General features: G+C 39.8%; 1 protein-coding gene across 1 annotated transcript in view; it reads right to left on the minus strand.

Moving 5' to 3' along the window:
- otud7a (OTU deubiquitinase 7A) overlaps positions 1-5,708 on the minus strand; it is a 42,539-nt gene that overhangs the window by 28,966 nt on the left and 7,865 nt on the right. The gene's annotated exons all lie outside the window — the stretch shown is intronic.

The raw sequence follows: 5,708 nt of genomic DNA on the forward strand, positions 1-5,708 counted from the left end.
CATGCAAGGCAGATACACAGCAGGTGGGAGGTGAACATACTGTACAAACACTTATACTCCACTCTTTGCTCTGCATCTCCTCTGTAATACAGTTCGGCAGCAATTCCTATACATGTAAACCAAGGCTACCACCAGTGTATACATATGCAGTTATTCTCTTAAATGCTCTTCAAAAAGGAAGCTCCAATTTTTCTAGCTATTATAATTTGCAAAAGTGAGTTTATGTAGATGTGACATTTGAGTGCACCAAATCCGTTACACACTGCTAAGAATCATGAATTTATGTTTGATGAATTCTTAGAGTCCACTTTCTGTAAAGCTGCCTTGACTACTTTTACTTACACTTCAGGTTTTCTCCATTTCACTGAATACTTTCCAAAATCTGATAAAATCCCCCACTTCATATACAGTATGCTGTGCAGAAACAGCCAACAATATTATGCTTTTTAATGTGATGTTCAAGTTTATTGAGGCTGCAGTCGATTGAGAAAATCAGCATAAGGTCCCGCCCGCCTATGCGTCCTTCCGAACCAATTGCATGTTAATCACAGCTGTCAATCATGACATCACACCCCCTTTTTATAGCAACAAATTAGGGGTGTGCCATATCGTATCATTCACGATAATACCGGTATATTTTTTTTATGGGTAAAAAAAAAATGCATATCACGATATTGGCAACATGCCCTACTTCTTGACAAAGTGGCGTAAGGATTTCCTATTAATTACCTAGACCTTGGCGGCCCGCCAGAGTCTCTTGTGCTGCTGTAACGTCACATTTCAAGCTACTGAAAGTATATCTACACTATTCATAACATAAAGTTATTTTGCGTTGTGTCTCTGCTCTGCAGAGTGTCTGTCACCCGTCAGTTAGCCGCAAGCTAACATTAGCTAACAATAAAAAGTTGTTTTAATCACAAAAAGCTACTATTACTTCCTGTCGCATCACAAATGCAGCTTTCAAAATAAGAGCACAGAATCCACCACAGAAATTACAAGAAGACTGTCAAAATAAGATGCCTTAAATAAAACATAGAAGAACCTTTATTCTCCTTTACAATAATTCATTAAAATAGGCAATGATGTGTTTGTGAGGTGTTTGCTCACATTTAGCTCTCAAAGTGGACGAGATTGATCACATTGTACTATAAAATGTACAAAATTTTCTCCCAGGGGGCCCCCAAATCCCCTAGAAGGTTATTTTTTATTATTATTCGCTAATACTCAAGTAAGTAATTTTTTTGTATTGGCAACTGTTGAGATTTGCAATTTACACTACATTTAGATTTATGATTGATTTTTATTTTGTTGTACAATTTTTATTTATTTATACGGACTAAAAAATAATTTTCTATATATTTTTTAGTATTTTTGATATCATTATTGCGATAATACTCTGAAATATCGTGATAATCTTTTAGGGCCATATCGCCCACCCCTACAACAAATAAATGACTAAATCTAAATGTTTCCTAAAACCGAACACTTAAACACACATGAGCCTGATAAGAACCACTTAAAATAATAGAAGCCATTCTTGGGAAAAATGATTTGACCTGTAATTGATTTTTTGAAACGGCCCACTTCCCATCTGCTAACATGAAAAGGGCAAGATTTATTATATTTTATCAATGATAAAATAACGGTTGTTTTGCCTACCAACTTTTGGTTTCCAACTCCATAGTATGTGGATTTTGTGTATGTGAAAAATTCCTGGATGTAGCCTGCATTATTTCTGAATATGTGGTGAGAGCTTACTGGACATAATCACCTGCCCCATAATGCATGTGGCCTCTTCAGGCTCTGCAGGTATAAAAGCTTCAAATATGTTATATTATTAGTATGTTATATATTTTATTTTTCAAGCGAGAAAAAAAACATTATAATTGCCAATATGTGGTATGGTAAGTTTATCCAAATAACACCTGTTTGAAAAATTATCTTAATTAAACACAGCAATACTATGTAATGAGATGCTCTTAAGGAATATGGAAAATAATCTGAAATAAAATCAACAAAGTTAAATTAAAAGTACCGTATATATATATATATAAAAATACCTGCAAATTTCTATGAATTTAAAAAAAAAACTAAATGGACAGGACACAACTCTGTCATCATACTCTCCCCTGCTGTTAGGCCAGCTTGACTCGACTTGTTTAGTGTGATGACGGAAGATGAATTGTACATTTTTATAAAGAAGATGTCACACATTGATGAGCTGCTGCTGAACCTGCCAGTGGCAGAACATCTGGTGTCAGCCTGTGACTCACCTCCAGCCAGGAGGGTTCTCCTCATTGCATCGTTCTTAAACATATATCTGAACATAATGGAATAGCTGATTAATGGATAAGCTGATTGACAGAAAAAATAATCTACACAAATACTCAGAGCTGTTTCTCTTTCTTTCTCATATATAATTGGATATTGGATATCTTTAGGTTTTGGAGTCCTAGGGCATGAGGATCTCGTAAAAAAAAAAAATCCTATACTAATAATGGAGAAAAATCAGTAATTCATCTAGCCCTATATGTGTTGGATTGATTGCTCTATGTGCTCTGATTCAAACAATTAGCTTTACTTCCAGTTGTAATAATTTCTCTGCTGATTGCTGATGTATCTGAAAAATGAAACCCTACAAATGCCACGCAATCTATAATCAGCTTGTAGTTGTAGATAAAAAAATACCACAAAATGAGGTTGAGAAAAAAAAAGAAACAATATCAAACAAAATGTATGAATGAGACAGTTGATCTGATTCAATATATCCCTCTTGGGGAGCACTAACTCACTCCACAGCTTCTGAGTATAGCAGGTGGCACTAGTCCAGAGAGTCAAAGGGACCTTTGAAACCTGAAACCTGAGCTCAATCTACAAAATAGTGGCAAGAGACCTGACCAGCCAGGGTTTGACATGAGATGTGGTCTTGTTGGTTAAACACAAGCGAAGTTCCTCAAACCTCAAGTGAGTTATCCCTCCTCTGCTGGACAGAATATTTTGGATTCTTCAAGGCCGGCAGAGAAAGAAATCTTACGTCCTGGCTGGGACATGAGACTCTGTCGGGGCCAACTGTGGCTTCATCGCCAGCGTGTGAGCTGAGCCGCCGATAGCAGGGCCAAGCACCAACAGCCTCAAACTGCTGTGTTCAACACTGGTAGAAAAACACCCTGTGATCCCCGACTCTGGAGTGCATGAGTGTGCAAATGTGTGTGTGTCTGCAAAAACACCAACCGTTGCATGTTGGTGACTCGTTGTGCCTTCGGTGTGTTTACCAATCTCAAAGCCAATAGAGCAATGCTTCCACAAAGGGTTGCCAGAACACAGAAGACAGCTAATAAAAGATGGTATTCATTCTTATCCAGTACTTATTCACATGCCTGTGCACAGCAAAACGTCAAGCCACCCTCTCAGTTATGGTCAGAGAAGAAAAATGCCTGTTTTTTATTTTACTATAGTCAAATGGAAACACTAAAATCAGACAGTTTAGAACAGCCGTGTTGCACAGCTATTATTGATGTAATTCTTTGAAAAGAGGCAGTAACGGAAGCTACTGCTACATCACACTTGGGGTAATTGCATGTTGGAGAAACAAATGAGCACAATTCCAGGCAAACAGATCATTTTCACCTTGCATCAGTACAGAATGATCAACACAATCCATTAGCATGCTTCATAACACAGCACACTTAAGTGGCATGGAAAATTCATGTAATGGCATATCATAATGTCTCACCAAACTACAAACTAAGCACTTCCACTATTTCTATTTCTAAGTCTTTGCTTGAGAGCACAAGATTAAATCAGTGAATTTCAACGCAGACTGAAGGCACCACTTGCTATTCAGCCTTCATATCAGTCAGTCAGCCTCAATCTATGTCCCTCCTCCTCCTCCTGCAGCCACAATGGCAAGCTTGTATTTGTGGTGATTGTGTACGTGCCTCAGCGTAGCAACGTGTGCGTGTACATGCTTATATGCCGCCATCTAGACGGTATCATAGGTCGGGCCTGTGGAATCTATGACGTGTTTCAATCAGTGCCTGGGATGACATAGTCAATCGAGGGCTCTTCACCCTGCACCGGCTCATCAAGTTAAGCCATTTTGATTTTTGAGAGCTCCATCAATGTCTGTCTTTCTCTCCAGTCACCACCTGGGTGTGTGCCGAGTCCCTCCTTATGCCTCCATTATGCTCTTTTCACTAGTGGGACTTCCCCTGCTTTCAGGACCCTCAAACAGCATTTTTTTGCAGTGACCTCAGAGCACCCTGAGAAATCAACCACTCAGTCCCCGCTTACAGTGGCAAGAAGACAGAGAGATGAACAGCGAGGATGCCAAGAAGGAATGGCTCGGTCACATGTCAGTCAATCACTAAGCACCCCTTGATGTAGGCAGAAATAGAGTGTAACACTCTACAGTCTTGACCTCTAGACGGAGCCTGTAATCAAGCCAAACACTCACAAAACTTTCTTTCTTAATCCTTCTCTAAACTTAAAGAAAAGCCAGACGTCTGTGCAGCAGCCCCCTCGCATGCTGCGAGAAAGATGCTGCTGGAAGCAATAATGTCACTTTGCATCTCATTGCTGTGCTGCACACTGCCAGCGCAGCATATGCATGGAGGGGAGAGTTGTTGTCAATTTGCACTAAATGCATCATCGCATTAATATTTGAGGTAAATTTCGATTCACGCTGCTGTGGACAGCATGAGAGCTGCACTGTGTGTGCACCTGAGGGACATGAGTGTTCCTAGAAAACCTTTCAGCTCTTGTAAGAAAGTTAGGAAGCGCAGGCAAAGAATTCAGCATCAAAATGATGAACTTCAATTTGCAGATAGTGCTGGGAAATATCCTCTATCTCAATAACTATATATCCTGTTATAGCATGTTTTCTGGACATCTATTGAATAAATAGTCTTAAATATGAAATAACTACATGGTAAAGCCCATTTTTATGTGTGAATAAAATACTTCAGAAGTATTTTCTCAGGGATCAGAACATAAAGAATGGTCCAAATGACAAAAAAAGCATTATTTCCTAAAAGCAGCATGGAATATTTACACTACAGGCAATAAATCCATGTAACAAAGCAACTAATAATTCTTCTGTCTGACCTTATGCTCAAGTCAAACCTTCAATTCTAACAGAGCTGCAGCTCAGCTGTGTGTGCAGCGTGCACCCAAACAAAGAGCTGGTTGCTGAGGGGCACAGAACAAGATCGTAACCCCTTAAAATGTCAGTCCTTCTAGCTCCCTCTACCACAGCGGCTAGTACCGCTTTTTCCGACTGGGCCTTTTTCGACAGAATGCCAGAAGCAGACAGCTGTGACTGGAGAGCACAGCCTCAGCAAAGAAGAAGGTCCCTGCCCTTCGGATTTGAAGAAGATGCCAAAGAAAGGGAAAAAAGCATGCAGCGGGTATAAATTACACACTTAGCAGCCAGTGTCAGGTGTATTAATAACATAGATGAAAAGGGGGTTCCAAGCATGGAAGCTAGGACGTTACATATACACAGAAGAGACATAAAGAACTGCTTGCTATCTGAATACTTATATTCTAATCCCACGTGAGATAAACAGACCAACTAGCTGAAGCCAGCTGGTGTTTCCTATTTGAGTTTGTGCTGAGGGAGGGTGTCCTCTCAAGTGTTGAACACACAGAATCTTTTGCTTGCCTCCGCCGTCCTCGCCAGCTCAAAGACCTACATGAAGCTCGAC

Source organism: Centropristis striata, chromosome 6 (assembly GCF_030273125.1).
Source record: "Centropristis striata isolate RG_2023a ecotype Rhode Island chromosome 6, C.striata_1.0, whole genome shotgun sequence".
In the NCBI taxonomy this organism is placed as follows: Eukaryota; Metazoa; Chordata; class Actinopteri; order Perciformes; family Serranidae; genus Centropristis; species Centropristis striata.